The 16,477-nt window shown below is 37.5% G+C and overlaps 1 pseudogene across 1 annotated transcript in view; it reads right to left on the bottom strand.

The window, feature by feature from the left end:
• The window catches only part of LOC148025932 (protein RALF-like 19 pseudogene), a 281,102-nt pseudogene extending 278,740 nt beyond the window's left edge, over positions 1 to 2,362 (bottom strand). Inside the window, exon 1 of the transcript XR_015693169.1 lies at positions 1,710 to 2,362. The product of XR_015693169.1 is annotated as a protein RALF-like 19 pseudogene (transcript). The remainder of the gene's footprint in view (positions 1 to 1,709) is intronic.
• Between the last annotated feature and the right edge of the window lie 14,115 nt (positions 2,363 to 16,477).

Raw genomic sequence — 16,477 nt, 5'->3', positions numbered from 1 at the left:
AATGAACATTGAAAGGGATGCATCCTTGACCCACAATATGATGAAGAGTCTCGTGCTTCTTATCATCTAAACATCTTGCAAGTTATATGCCCTTGAATATATTATATATGCCATAGAATGTGGGCACACAATTAATATTTTCCATTCAACCCACACCAAAAGTGTAAGGTTGCAAAAAACAAAATCTCCTATACATCCAACCTAGTTGTATGCATCATATATGCAATAATAGTGAGCTAGCTACATCTCTACTTTTGTAGTACCTATGTTCATATTTGGACAAGTATGCATTATGACAAAGGATTACATGTAACTCACTTTATGTAGGTGCATTCCTTCAAAATATTACTAACAACTCATTTAAAGGAGTGTGCATGGCTAGTAAGGTTGAATGCAAACTTAATGTTGGTAATTTCCTTCAACACAAGGACTCTATTGGATTACACATCTCATTTTGGCAAGATAAAAATACAAGACAACTCCAAAAAATAGAGTAGTTATACCACTAAAGGTCTTCAAAAGGAGAGAATAGAAAGCACACATGGTTCTTATTAGATCCTCTTGCAAATTTGTAATTAATTTGATAAAAATAAGAATCGTGAACCAAGTTAAGTTTGCAAAAGGACTCAAATGCATTTGGTTCACATATCCTTTGAAAGTTTATGCTCCATTTAACGTATGCTTTATTGCTAGTTAGGTTTACTACTCAAGGTGACATATAAAGAATATATTGAGATCAAAGAAATAGATACAATTTTTAAGAGAATTTGGAGATGGCATGAGATCACTAAAAGTTGGGCCACACCAAGGGCTAGTGGGGGGACTAGAACTCCACCCCCTCATTAACCCTTGGTCACACCCACAAGGACATAGGGAAGAATCTATAGGCCAAGCTTTAACAAAGTGCTAATAGGGAGAAGCCCAGTGAGACTATATTAGATTGGTGATAAGGGACGAATGAAAAGTTTGATAATCAAAATATTTCTCAACATGATTAATGGGCCCATCGCATATTTCATCTCCTTTTGAAAGATGGCATGACCCAAAATGAAGCAAGAAGAAATACTCCCCCTCTCACCCTTTGTAAGCATGGGTGTGGCATACCTCTAACTTGATGAAACTACTAGGTTTATGCTAAATAGGTGAGAAAGATTTGGTGGTGCCCAGATCGAGCTCAAGTTTCACAAGAGTCTTTTCAAAAGTGTGTGGAAAAGAAAATTGCATTCTTAAAAATTACATGATTGTAATGATAATTTTCAAGAAGCATGAAAAAAATGATTCAATTCTCTAGATTCCTCCTCAAGGTGAAACGAGAAGGATCTATGTACTTTTTTAAAAAAATTACACAATCCCCCTAACACTTTATGTGACATGCTGAATTCTATTATAGGTTTCATACACATGGACACAATGTGCAACATGCATGCTAAGATTGTGTGCTCAATAGTTGCCACATGGGATGTGCTCTGTGTAGTCTTAAGCATGTAGGATCTCATAAATGTATGTTGGTTTTTTTAGGTGGCAGCATGGGAAGGGGGCATTCAAAGTGATCTAATTCATGATAGTGTGAGAGCGGTTGAAAGAGAGGCAGAGAGAGAAGGATAACAAGTGACAACCAAAGGCTAGCTTGGGGAAAGAGAGCAATGACCAGTGTGTGGCTCAGACAAGCGAATGAATATGATAAATGAGGCTGATCATGATAGAAGTACCTTCTGATAAGAGCAGGTAATAGCGGATGGGAAACAATGAATGAATGGAGGGGGATGGATTAGGAAGTGTCTCGGTAGCAGCGCGTGATTCTGCTGCAGCCGCGGGTATAAGGGTTGGCACGGCCGGAGCTGCGGCAGTAGTAGTAGGACCTCCCGGCGGTGGAGCAGGGCACGCGGTTGGGCGACAGGGCGCCATAGCTGATGTAGCGCGAGGAGGAGGCCAGGATGCGGCGGCTGATCTCGGAGTCCATCAGCATCTCCATGTCGAGGTCGTTGTACAAGCTCGTCGTGTCGCCATGACCATCCGACGTGCTGCAGTCTCCGAGTTCCGGGTCGCACATGAGGTAGGAGGTGGTGGTCGCGGCTGCAGTGTATCGAGATGGGCTCTCGATTGAGGAGAAGGTCGATATGAAGCTGAGGAGCACGATGGCGAGGGCGAGAGAGATGACGCGAGTCATGGCGGCCCGAGTCGAGAGAGAGAGAGAGGTGCAGTCTTATCGGAGAAGCTGATCTGATGCAGCGACAGAGAGAGAGAGAGAGAGAGAGAGAGAGAGAGAGAGGGAGGGAGAGAGAGAAGTGCAAATGACAAGCCGGCTCTTGTGTGCCTGTGTCGGGTGTGATTGTGTGGCCGAGACGTCGATCAGTTTTCCTTCTCTCTTTTTTGCCCTAATTAAAGCTGCACGTATCGGTGCACGTTCGCCTACTTTCCGTATGCGATTCAGCGGCGGGGGCCTTTGTGTGTGTGTGTGTGTGTGTGTGTGATGCTGTCTCGCTTTCTTCCTTGTCCTCTCCAAATTCATAGCTGGGCACAGCCTGCCATTCCAAAGTGTGGAGCTTGCAAAGATCATAATCATAGCCTTCCTTGTAGTGCCACCACCCACCCAAAAGATCGGGCTGGCCAGCCTTACAATTTCATTTTTCACCCTAACTTTGGAGTAGCACAACTAACTAAGAGCTCCACCACGCACACACCAAGCGACACACTTGGGGATTCACACTATCATCCAAGTTACATGTTACATATGAGGAGTGGATCCCATTGCCCCCCCCCCCCCCCCCCCAAGAGTCGGAAGGTGCTAGAGGAGAGAGAAACCACTACACATGTAGGTTAGAGAAGAAACCGGACAAGGTGAGAGAAAGGAGCCAGCCCAAAAGAAATATCCACAGGGGTTTAGTAATGCTTATAGATGGAGTACCCTCATTTTTGGAGGGCACTCCGCGGACCTGGCATAGTCCCATTTCTCACTAGATATAACTATGCCATTTCTCACTAAATATCAAGCTACCAGATTTATAGCCTTTCTCTTAAGTGTGCAAAGATTGGGATGAAGCTAATCATAGTCGTTTCAATGATTAACGTATTTTAAAAATATACATTGAATTTTTCTCACAACATGTCTTTTCTATCTAATTTGCCCTTATCCTAAGAGGTTAAACCTCCCTTTAAATAGAGTTGTAATCCCTACTTGTAAAGTTCTTTTTGCTATGAATGCCTCTAACCTATCAAACAAAGACAATTTTAGTAGTAGTTATATTAGTCAATTTGCTAAAATTTTAAAAACTTTCACTTTTGTGTTTGAAAGTTGAGTAGGTTGAGTTATAATTTTGAGGTTTTGTAGTCCACCATATTTCTCTATAGTATAAGAAGGTTATGAAGGCTCTTTCTCCACTCATGCAAAATAAAAATCTTAAAAAAGCGGTTGAATTCACACCGCTATTTATAAGTTTTACAATGGATATGGAGACATTCACCTCATTATCTTGTACTTAATTCTATATAATTATTATAGGTAGTTAATTATGTGTGAGGAAAAGTATTACATTTCAAGAGAATATAAGATCAAATGTTAATACAAATGTAGATGTACAGATAAAAAGATAAGGGATAGTTTATTATCATTGTAGTGAGTCTTGAAAATAAATATTCAAAGTGGGGCAAAGATAAATGGCTGAGGTTTGTGTAAATAATGTAAGCCAACAATGCTTAGTTGATTGACAAATCACGTATTTCTTCTCAAAAATTGATTGAGCTAATATGATAATTGTGTATTTCATGATTAACTTTACTTTTATCATAATATTTTATTTCCCTTAACATGGTTGATGAACTATATTTCATTGTATATGTTTACTACTTTATTATTCAAAAACTTTTACCATTATAAGTTTACCAATAAAAGTTTTTAAAGGTTCTATATCTTAATGCATCTCATTAAAATTTCTCACCAACAAATTATAAGTTTTTAAATGGAGAAAACAATTCACCTCACTTTCTAAAGTCTAAATTGGAAAATTTCCACATATTCTACATGATATTTGAGGTTATTATCAAAGTTCCAATTTTCAATAATGCGCATACCTTGTTGGTTCCTTACCAATGCTAAATCACACTTATGATTTGCACCATATACAAGCCAAAGCTCATCATAAGATGCTCAAACTTGTTAAAACTATACTTTTGAATGTACCTTTTTACCGTAATGTCAAAAACATGTTCATAGCCTATGTAGTGCTATCCCATGATAGTGATGTATATGAGATTACACTCATACACACCACTATCATGTTCATAGCCTATGCAATGCTATCCCATGATAGTTGTTTATATGATATAATACTAGTTCTTGTGTCATTTTAGATAATTAATCAAATCATGTTATTCTCACGAATAATCAAATAGGCATGTAGAATGGTGAACACATTTTATTCAAATATCACAAGTAGTTCTACTATCTTACATTGGGTTAATCAGCACTATGAAAGAACTTTTAATGTATGAGTATCTTAAGCCTTTACTAATGAACCCCTTTATACAAATTTGAAGTGGTTGTAATGCACCAAATTTTGAGAAAAATGGATTTTTTGCTTGAGGGTTCGTATTTGTATGCTTCCCTTTTTAATGTAGCCTACCATATACTTATAAGAATGCATATAAACATGTACATTCCTTGCATATTTGTAGTGATCAACAAAAGCTAATCTATGCCATGGATTAACTAATGTGAAGCCACACATTTATAAAACCTAAACCCCCCCCCCCCCCTCGAAAAAAAAACATAAAATATGACCTAAACATGACTTATGACCCATAGTACGTGATAAAAGCAACATTTATACAACAAACATTATTGACTATGTACATGAGACAATCCACAAAAGAAACTTGTGAAAATGATAACTTCAAACAAGAATATAGAGAATGAAACTCTCTCCCTCTCACCCTCTCCCATAAAGTAAAATCTTTTATGATTGTAGTTGGTAAACTGTACTACTTGAATAATAGAACTTTCATAAAATTGGAGCTTCACTTTACGACTGCCATATTGGTAGGCTTTTTACAAAATTGCATTGTCACGTACTTTTACATAATTTCACATCCAATTAGGACTACTTGACCAATAGGACTTTTACAAGATACACCTTCACTTTAGACTCTCTAGTCAGGTGTCTTTTTAGTACAATCTATTAGTAGAACAAAATATCTTTTCCCAAAACTTAAGCCTCAACTTTAGCCATCCTTTAAGAAAAAAAGTAGTCATATTTTGCATTGGAACTTTAGTGTTATGTTTCTAAAATCACAAAGCATCAAATATCATCTATGTTAACTCACATGGTGATACAATTTATGCAAGTCACACCTACTAGCTCATTAAATATGAGCATTGTGTTTCATGTATGTATCAAGTCACTTGTTGGAATTGTTTCTCACGATGCTAATATATATGGTGATAGTTTGATTACTATCTAGAATACATTCACACTTGTCACAAGGAGCTTTAAACAATTTACTATGTAGAAAAAGATTAAATACATAGATATCAATGCACATGGATTGAAACGGCGATATTTTTAAGTAGAGATTGTGCCTTAGGTATGAATGAGCACATTCTCAATGTTATTAGATATAAATATACACACAATGTGAGAGTTAGAATAGAATAATGACAACTATATGGACATGCAAGAGATAGACATAAACATAATGTCATGAAAGTACTACAATATATGAAGAATATAATTCTAAAACTTTCAATTAAAATAGTTCTAAAAAACTTATAGAATGCCAAGCCCCATCATCAATATAAGCATCAAAATGGACATTGCTATAAGCATCAGAAAGATAATCAAAATGTCTATCAATGTAGCCATCAAAATATATTAATGCATCTAACAATGCATATCTCGACAAGTGCAAAGAAAATTTTTGATGGGCATATAATAAGTGCATAGAAAAAGAAGTTAGCATGGTTATGGGCCCTTCCAAGGGGTAGATCCCTACTATCCATGTCTACTATCCTATTAAAAATGGACTAGGTATTTTCCTATACAAGATCTAAAAGATCAACCAAAGCACTTGATCTAGTTCAAATAGTGTGCAAGAGTCTTTGACTAAATTGATGATAGAAAATTATGTACATGTTCATGACTAAATGTCTAATAATACATGACAACTACATAAACCATAGACTTATCTTATAACTAAGTTAAGAGTAATATAATATGGATCTAAATAACATAACACAAAATAAGTCATATACTTATAGTCAGCATTAGCCTTGTTGTTGCATCCAAGGCCCACTCTCCAGGAAACTAATAGTATGCAAGGGCATGAGGGTCCCCTCATGTAGAGGAACAAGTAATACATGGTGTTAAAAGGGGAAGTCCCTCCAAGTTTCAATTGTCTTCTATAGCTATAAATCACATAACACAAACTAAGTGATATACTTATAGTCAACATTAGCCTTGGTATTGCATTCAAGGCTCACTCTCCAAGAAGTGAATGGTGTGCAAAAGCATGAGGATCCCCTTGTGTAGATGTACAAGTAATACTTGGTGTCAAAAGGAAAATCCCTCCAAGTTTGAATTTCCGTCTATGTGTTTGTGTAAGAACTTTCTACGGAGACATGAAAGAGCTCTATAAAGGAGGTGAAAATAGACAGAAAGGGAGAGAGATTAAGAAAACCAAGAGCACACACACAAAACAATGGAGACTTGAGCACATAAATAGATAGGGCTAAAATCTTCTTCTTCTTCTTCCACACAAAAGAACTAAGTCTACAACATGATAAAAGACTAATATGAAAGTACCACAACATATGTATACATGGTCACTAAGTGTGAATCTGCTAAGGAAAGAAGAGGTGCACAATGAATGCACTATAACTAACGATTGATTACATGGGTGTAGTCGAGCTATAGAATCACTGGCATATCTCCATCTTAGTCACCTAACATGCTAGTGAATAATATCCTTCCATATCACCAAGGCATGTAGTGGATGCTAGCTAATGTAGAGCTTGATATCTCAACACTCCCTCTAAATCTCCACATGAGCTCGTAAACTCCAAGCATAGTCTTGAAGCTTTGAAGCTTCTAAGCTCCCAAGGCCTTAGTGGAAATGTTAGTAGCTTGATCCTTTGTACTGACACAACATCATCTGCCAGAACCCGCTCTAGAATAAAATGGTGATTGACCTCTATGTGTTTAGTCCACACATGATACATTAGGTCAGTATCCAATTGAATGCTACTAAGGTTATCACAATAGAGGATAACCTTCTTGTTCATCTACATCCCCAAATCATCAAGTAGGTTGCATAACTAAGTTACCTCACATGCAACAATTGCAACACATCTATATGCTACCTCTCTATTGGACAAGGTAAATGTCCATTACTTCTTACTACTCCAAACTAGGCTTGCAATCAACCATACCATATTTATTTAACAATATATCCAATGTATACTATCTCTATGACAACCATATACCCTCTGGAGTCCTAATTATCTCTATGCCAAGAAAATAGTGCAGCTCTCCCAAATCCTTTATCTCAAATTCAATCTTGAGTAGACCCTTCACATAGTCACTCTATCTCACTATCACTCACAAAGATCAAATCATCTATATACATAGTAATGACCACAATACATGTATCACTCTTATATATGTAGAGAGAGTGATCAGCCTGTGCTCTATGAAATCCAATGCCAACAAGGTATTCTATAATCCTATCATGCCATGCCTTGGGTGCTTGCTTCAACCCATGCAAGGCCTTATGAAGCATGCATACGTACTCTGGATTACTCTCATCTACATAGCCATGTGTATGGAGGATGTATGCTCCATATAAACTTCCTCTTGCAACTCCTCGTGCAAGAAGGAAATTTTTACATCCATTGACATATGATCAAACCCTTTGGTATAGGTACTATTATGATAGTCTTTACAGTGGCCATTTTAGCCATTGGATCAAATGTCTCCTCATAATTAATACCATGAGTCTGCATACCCTTTGGTAACTAGTCATGCCTTATAGAGCTCAATAGATCCACTTGATTTACCTTGTAAACCCATTTGTAGCTAATAGCTTTCTTACCTTTAGGTAAGGGCACAAACTCCCATGTGTCATTATCCATAAGTGTAGCCATTTCTTCATCCATAGCATGATCCCAATACTCATTACCGATTGTATGCTCAAAACAAGTGGGTTCCACATCTTGCACAACTTAGCCATGTATACATAATAGTGATGAGATATATAGCTATCATATGTCAATTGATGTGTTGGCTTTTTCATTCTACTTGACCTACATGGACCTGGATCACTACTATGTGCTTTAACATCCTCTTATGCCTTTTGCACACCAAGTGTTTTAATAGAAAGAATCCCAAACTCCTCATTTAAGCTATGCTTAGAGCCATTTGAATCAACATCAACATGAGAGAACCCTAATGATACATTTGTCACAATGGGTGAGTGGTGTGCAGATTGGATGTTGTATGCAAGCGTAGGTCCAATTTCTGCTCCATAGTCGGCTTTGGTAGATCACCTTCTCCCACTAAATCATCCATGTGATGACTGGACATCCTATAAAAATCTCAAACCTCACATACTCGAAATCTCGTTAGAAGGATGAGCGTAGCTCAAAATTGGGTTTACAAGACTTGTTTTTTTTAAATGACTTTTGCTTTTACAATCTTGCTTTTCTTGGGTACGGCAATTGATAACGATCTTCTTCCAAGCCAAGTAGTCTTCTACATAGACTGCACGTGTGACAGTCTTCTTGCTGTGAATTAGCTTTGCCAAGTTGCAGGTGGGAATAAGGGCTTGCTAGAACTTCGAACTGGTTTAGGAGTACCATAGTGTGAACAACTGCTATGGAGGAGATTAATAGTTGAAACTTTAAGTTTTTGTTAAGCTTAAGAACTTTAAGCTTTATATAAAAAACTTAATTGATTCGTACGATAAGTGATAGGATGGCAACATATTCTCGTTGGAATCGACGACGCGATCAGTACATCCTTCTGCCACGGATCATTGAATTCTTGAGGCTTAAGCTCCTTTTAAGCTTATTAAGCTTATTAACTTCAAACTTCATAAACTTCTTCTCTGCTTCTCTGTCACAAAAATGACTTACAAGGAAACTTCAGAAGTGGTCCTCCACCTCTTGTGAGAGGTCCATTATGATCAAAGGGTACAGTAGGGGGTTCTTCACCGCCAGAAACATACTGTCATGCCTCTACGCGGACACGGTGTAAAAAAATCTGGAGTGCATCATCATCCAATTTTTTTATTAATCAAGAGAATCAATGCAATCTGAGTCATTAGTACTAGTGTGAGTGGCATGAATGGTCTAAAAATACTAGATTTTTGGATAATTTTAGCCTATTTTTTATATTATTTATTGTAAAAATCCAAAAAAGTTAGAAAAGCTTCTAGATTAGAATGGCATGCAAAAAATAAGTTGCTTTTTTAGTCAGTTATGGGATTTTTCATAAAAAAGAGAGATTAGTGAAATCACACGCATCGCGATTGCTGTTGACAGGCTGAAAACTGCACTGGAACTCGAAGAAGAAGGAGTGAAGTAGGAGATTCTGGAGTAGGTGTCCTACAGTTTTACTCACCTTCAGAAGTCAACGGAGCCATTGCATTTGGGTTCCGAGCAACAGAGGAGTTGTTAGTTTGATGCACATTTTTGTTCTATGAAGGAGCTTTAAGAGATCTAATGCCTGGAGATTGTTTCTGAGTGTAGTGCCAGACAAAGGATTTCAAGTTCTGTCAATACATATTGATTTGATTCATTGTGATTTGTCTTTATCATGTTTATAACTTATCTATTCTTTTTCTTCTCTTCCATCTCCTATCTCTACTTCCTTCTACCTCTAATCCTCGGTGGATATGACCTTTTGACAAAAACCCCTCCGACATTGGTGAACATGACGTGAAAGGTCATCAGAAGAAGGAAAGAAAAGATGGGAGAACCTTTGAACACAATCTCCAATGATGTTTTGCAACAGTTGGTGCAGAATATGAATATGCTTATGCAGGTACAACAACAATAACAGGTGATGCAGGCTTTTACTCAAACAAAACTGTTGTGATGAATGCTCTGCAAGTAATTGAATGTGAGATGAAGTCATTCAATGGTAGGAATGTATCTGCATATGTACATACCTATGCTCAAAAGATGGAATTCTTTGGAGTGGCTCAACTTGCATGGAGTCGTGTTTGGATCACTGTACATGAACTAAAAGCACGAATTACTGAATTATATATGCAGGATGCTGACTAGGTAGCTTTCAAGAAGACACTCAAGGAAGAATTTTACATTGAGGATATCAGTTTGATTACACGTAAGACTTTTTAGGAGTGGGTTTTACAACCCAATAAGGGTCTTGTGGCTACAGAATTGTTAAGAGAATTTGAAAGTTGATTTGAGCAGTTGGATCTTGCAGAAGATCAAGCTCTTGCAAGTCAGAAAATTGAATTGTTTCTACAGGCAGCTGATCCTTTAAGAGAAGCTTGATGATTTGCTGGAGGATCAGACTACAGAGATAGGTTTCAAAACAAAGTGGAGACATGTCAAGGAAGCTGTCATTGCACTTGTGAAAAAGCATAGAAGAAGAGAAAAATTGCATGTTTGCCCACTATTATAGACAAGACAATTGATGTATCCAGTAAGCCACCCACTTCTGTGGCTAAACCTATGGTTGTGCTTGCTATTGTTCCCTTTGTTAGGGAAGATGTCTTGGATGAATTGGTCAAAGGCATGCGGGATCTTCAATTGAAGGTTGCAAAATTGGATGAAAAAGGACAAGAGAAAAGGGGACAGGCAGCAGCCTAAGCCAAGAAAAAGGTGTATGTGGTGCGATATTTTACAGCATGAGAGAAACAAGATTTCCTCTTACTTTGAATTTTGAAAAGGGAGGTATGAAAAAGTTGTTGGAAGACTTGGCTATTCAAAATGCTTATGTGGTAGTACATGCTTCTACTTTTGGTCTACAATTGGATAGAATTCATGGCCAAGTGATGGTTGGTCCAAAGTGTGAAATATGGATACATGTTTTACATGCAGCTGAAAAGAGAAAAGTTACTGAGAGTGAAATTTCTCATGTAGGGCAAGACATTCATGACATAACTGGTTGGGAATCACCAGTAGATGCATATTCAGTGCATGCATATTTAGCAAAGGTACAAAACACAAATGTACTTGTGGAAGAGAAACGAAAGAGAGATGAAGATAATGCAGAGACACCTAAAAGAGTGACAAGAATAAGTGTGGATTAGCCTAAAGCTACTAATGAGCCACCTCCTGAGCATGTTATGGAAGAGGTCAATCATGAGAAAAAATAAGATAGAAAACAAGAGGGTAAAAAGAAGGGCAAGCAGCCAAGATATAAGTTGCAGTCTGACATTGAGATAGCCACAAATCTTAAGAAGGTTCTTGAAGAATGGATCTTAAATAGTCAGGTGGAATTCACCTTGGGAGAGGTGCTTGGCATCGCCAAGCAATAATTTCATGATGAGATCATTGATATAATTAAGAGAAAGCATCACTTTCTTGGTGATACTACTAGTGCATTGCTGCAATTTGAAGAGGAAACTAGTTTGTTGGGTATTCGGGCTGAATATGAGCATGAAGTAAGTACTGGATTATCTATGCAGAATGCTACTAATCAATAAGCAGCATGTGAAAAAGAGAAGAAAGTGACTGAAAATGCATTGTCTTGTAGCAATATGCATGTTGGAGTAAGGTAGATGCAACAATATGGGGAAGAGACCCTAGGATTTATTCCTCGAAGTCATTATACAAGAAATCATTGGGCCAGAGCTATCACTGAAACGGTAGTGAAAATAGGAGAATGTGAAACTCCTTGTGTTGCTTTACTTGACCATGGGTTTGAGATAAATGTCATTGAGCATGGATTGTATGAAAATGGTGTATGGCCTGTAGACATTGATCATGGTTGGCATATAAGGGATGCAAATAATTCTTCGGGAGAGCTCTATGCTGCATATTCCAATGTAAAAGTGACGCTTGGTGATGTACAAGAAGAGCAACACTTCTTTATGAAAGATAATTCTTTATATGCAGTGATTTTGGGATAGCCCTATATTACAGGAGTGTGTATGGAAACAAAGGTGCTTGATGATGGTTCTGCTTATGCAAGAGTCAGAAGCAAGGATAGGAGGAAAGCAGTCTAATTTCTTATTGTTTGTGTCAATCATCCTAGAAATCAGGACACACTTTGAGAGTCTCCTTTGCCTCCAAATGCAAGGGAATTCAAAGACATGGATTTTCATTAAGCGCTGCTATAATACGGGGCTACAATAGTGTTGTTGAGAGGATGTACTTGTATCTTGATGGAATGAAGCATGTATTTACTATTGGTTATTATCAGTTTATAGCAAACATTTCATGTTGGTTTGAGCCTATGGAAGCTTTGTGCAAGGCTGAATGTATATATATGAAATGGGCTACTAAGGAACTAAGAGCATAGGGACTATTAGCTGAAAATGAAGGCATTTCAGGCATCTTTTATGGACTGAATATTAATGACACTATGGCTAAAATTTCAGCAACTATACATGCAAGAAATGTGGCTGAAAACAAAGTGTTCTCTGTATATTCTTTGGACATGTATGATGTCATAGCATTGTTTGCTTAGCAGGAAAGATTACAATGGGCTGAAGCACTTGTGGAGACAAAGTATAAAAGAGTTGACAAAAAGGTGAAACTGATTGCTTTGCCACTTCCACCAGAGAGTGAGGGTTTGTATGAAAAAATGTCAAGGTAGCCAAGCTTACGGGATCCTAAAGATATAGATCATCAGTTTACATTTGAAACATTACAAGAATTGAAAGTTGGTATAGAAGGGTTTCTTTTGCATGTTGACAAAGATTGTTTTATGCAGATGTTGGCTAGGCATGGAAAGGAATTTGCATTTCATCCAACTGAAATAGGTTGTGCGGATCCAAATGTTGTCTCTCTTATGGTAATATTTACTATGCCACATGTACCATGGAACTTGAGGCCTATTCCAATGCCTAAAGCTTACTTGGCAAAGCTGCTGGATTTGCTAAATGAAAAGATTCACATGAAGATCTTGGAGCCCTCTTCAGTCCCGTACTCAAATCGTTGGTTTACTGTACCCAAAAAGAATGGGGCTTTGAGATTTATTCAAGACATGCAACCAGTCAATAAAGTGACCATAAGAAATGTGGCTGTAGGTCATGTGGCTGATGAATTTGCAAAGGTTTTTACAAGTAGAGCAATCTATTCTTTGGGTGATCTTTACTCGGGGTATGATCAGTTTCAACTTGTAATTAAAAGCAAGAATATCGCAACCATTAAGACTTCCTTGGGGTTAGTACGGATGTGTACTCTCCCGCAGGGTGCAACAAACTCAGTGGCACACATGACAAATGCTATGAATAGGGTACTCATGGATTTTATACCACAATTTACAATGCCCTTCTTGGATGATGTTCCAATCAAAGGGTGTGCAGTGGATGAAAAGAATGAAGAGATGGGTGCTCATGGACGCAGACAGTTTGTTGCAGACCATATTGTGGATTGTGAGAGGATTTTGACACATCTAGAAGAGGTGCATTTAACTCTTTCTGGACAAAAGTCCTATCTTTGGAGTTGAAGAGGTTTTGATTGTTGGGCATATGTGTGGGGCCTATGGGCGAAGACATCACCAACAAAAATAGATGGGATTGATAGAATACAAGATGTATGCATGAATGTATCAGAGGTGCATAGATTTTTGGGAGCATGTGTGTTCTATTTGATATGGATTCCTCACTTTGCACATGTAGCCGATGCTCTATATCAACTTCTGAGGAAAGGTCAAAGATTTCATTGGGAAAGGAAGCATAAAAAAGCAATGAAGAAATTAAAGTAGCTCTTAAAATATGCTCCTACATTGAGAAAGGCTGACTATTCACATGGAAAGCCTATCATTATTAGTATTGATACAAGCCCAATCGGAATTGGATGGGCAATTGGGCAAGATGTTGAGAAAGGGCAAAGATATGCAATACGCTTTGGTGCTAAAGTATTGTCTAAACGACAGAGAAGGTATCCACAGGTTAAAAGAGAATTATGGGGAATTGTGACAGCCCTTAAATGTGATAAGGAGTATTTTATGGGTTCTCGTGTTGTCATTGAGACCGATTGTTTGCTGGTATTGGGTATGATTACTAGTTGTGCTACCTTGGGTGTTGCTATGCTCCGGTGGATCGCATACATCAAATCTTTGAACCCTAGATTTTAGCATATTGCAGGAGGAGATAACCCAGTGGACAGACATGTTATCTCATGCACACTATGAGAATGAACATGGGAAGATGGATGAGGAGGAAGAAGATGACTTTCTTGCGGCTGAAAATAATGTTGTACGAGTGATTTTAGCAATGCAAGGTGTTGTTACAGCATTAACAGAAGCTTGGACGACAAAGAGAAGACACTTTAGATGTTTTATATCTTGTGTAGAAGTGTTTCTGGAATACAAATATGCAGGAGAATGGCTAAGAATTAGTCAATACCTCATTGTGCATTAACAAAGAGAGATGAATGGTTAGATGAGGAGTTTAAGAAGATCAAGTAGAAAGCCTTGGGTTTTTCTTAAAAGATGGATACATATGGAAATATGCTAAAAAGAAATAGGGTATGCCATTGCGAGTTTTGGGTGACAGAGTTTCACAAGTAAATGTTATGAAAGAATTTCATGAAAGCTTGTGGGCTGGCCATAGAGGTGTTTGGGGTACTTTTGCAAAGATCAAAGAAAGATATTGGTGGCAGGGTATATATAAGGATGTTGCTCACTTTGTGAAAACATGTACGACATGTCAAATGTATTCATCTGTGAGACATCGGGATGAATTGTAGCCCACATATCCATTATCTCTTCATTTTAAGTGGGTAGTGGATTTAGTCATGATGTCTACAGGTCTTTGGCAAATGAGATATATTGTGCTTGCCTGTGAAGACTTGAATAATCAAGTGGAAGGGAGAGATCTATGTACTAAGACAACAAATTCCGTGTGTACTTTTCTCTTTAAAGAGATCTTTTGTCGATATAGCTGTGTGGGAAAAATTACAGCAGATAGAGGTGAGCTGGTGGATGCATATGAAGCTCATGATTTCTTTGCACGATTAGGGATAAAGCTTACTTTAATTGCAGTCTATAACCCTGAAGGAAATGGAAAAAGTGAAAGAGGTGATCCACCTATTGTGAAGGCATTGGCAAAAGCATGTGGAGAGAAGGTAAATGAGTGGCCATGACTCAGGTAAGTTATGAACATATGTGTGCATCATGTGGGTTCAAAATAAGGTATTTTTAAAATACACTTTTTATTCATTTTTTAAATATAGAAGGGTGTAATATAAAGGGGTTATTTATTGATTGAATAGAAAATGATTATGTTTTATTCAAGAAAAATTCATAGATAAGGATATTTATAAATAGGCCTTGAACGCACATGATGTAGAGTATATACATATAGTACCTTCCCCGAGAGCCACAATTGCTCCTTTATGCCTTGTGGCCTGACAAAACAACTCATAGTGCTATTATCGGATATATGTCTACAGAATTGATGTATGGTCAAAAACCTATCATGCTGATAGAAGAGATGACAGTCACATGGAGTGTGCTACCTTGGGAAGAGGACTTGTTGGCCTTGTGCATTAGACAATTAGAAAGAAAGTCAGAAGACATAGAGGCAACAATTGCAAAATTGAGGGCATCAAGGATATAGAATAAGAAATGGTTTGAAAAAAGACATAGATTGAGACCAAGAACCATACAAGTTTAGGTATTAGTTTATGATAACAGTTTAGACAACCAGCATAATGCCATGCATAAAGTTTCCAAAATATGGTTTGGACCCTATGTGGTAAGATAGGTGTTTGATAATGCTACTTATGCATTAAATGAGTTGGATGGGACAACTATAAAACTTCTAATAGCAAAGAAAAGAATCAAAATATTCAAGAGGCGGAAATCTAATGCCTATGAGTTGCCAGAATTGGAAGAAAATAGTGGCCCTGATACAAGAGCTAGCCAAGAAGATATGGAAGATGAAAAACCAAAGGATATGGTTGTAGAGGATGAGGAGGACTCAGAATCTGATGACAACTAGGATTTTGACACATACCAGAGGATGTGCAAATTTTGAGGGGGTGGATGTCGTGCCACTACGCAGACACAGTGTGAAAAACTCCGGAGTGCATCATCATCTGATTTTTTTATTGATCAAGAAAGTCAATGAGATCTGAGTCATTAGTACTAGTGTGAGTGGCATCAATGGTCCAAAAATACTAGATTTTTGGACAATTTTAGCTTATTTTTTATATTATTTATTGTAAAAATCTAAAAAAGTTAAAAATTCTTCTAAGATTAGGATGGCTTGCAAAAAGAAAGTTGTTTTTTCAGTCAGTTATGGGATTTTTCATAAAAAAGAGAGATTGGTGAAA

This window comes from Lygodium microphyllum, chromosome 14 (assembly GCF_053477565.2).
Source record: "Lygodium microphyllum isolate KBCC chromosome 14, Lygodium_microphyllum_v1.1.10, whole genome shotgun sequence".
In the NCBI taxonomy this organism is placed as follows: Eukaryota; Viridiplantae; Streptophyta; class Polypodiopsida; order Schizaeales; family Lygodiaceae; genus Lygodium; species Lygodium microphyllum.
The sequence above is the reverse complement of the archived record's forward strand: the minus strand, read 5'-3'. Positions and strand labels throughout refer to the sequence as shown.